Source organism: Sitophilus oryzae, unplaced genomic scaffold (genome assembly GCF_002938485.1).
Source record: "Sitophilus oryzae breed Bouriz unplaced genomic scaffold, Soryzae_2.0 scaffold_1977_pilon_pilon, whole genome shotgun sequence".
Classification (NCBI taxonomy): domain Eukaryota; kingdom Metazoa; phylum Arthropoda; class Insecta; order Coleoptera; family Curculionidae; genus Sitophilus; species Sitophilus oryzae.
Genome location: NW_022146698.1, coordinates 2058069 through 2058496, shown reverse-complemented (window position 1 = coordinate 2058496; position 428 = coordinate 2058069).

Here is a 428-nt window from a genome sequence, read left to right as displayed (position 1 = left end):
GTTAGTGGGGTTTGTTTGTTGAATTTTTTTTTAAAGATTTTTATCGCTTTTTGTATTTCACCATCGCTTAATGTCATTTGAATGTTAAGATATTATTTTACACTAAAATTTGTATTACAATTCTTTCTTTTTTGAGATCTTGTTTTTCTTTTCAATTCTAAAGTAATTTCTAGTCTGGTTCTATGTAAGGAAAAACTTTTTCTTTTTTCTTAAATTAATTTATCAAGTTGTCTAATGCCTGTTTTCTCAGTGTAGCATTGATGGTTTATTGCGCATGGTCGATCTCGCTGATGAAACGAACCAATGTGTCAAAATATTTCTAAGTAGTCACTTCTCTCTCACTCTTGTTATTATATGCATAAGTTTATCCTTTTTTACTTGTCAAGAGTAACATATTTTACCTTTTTTGAAACTATGATGTTCGTTAG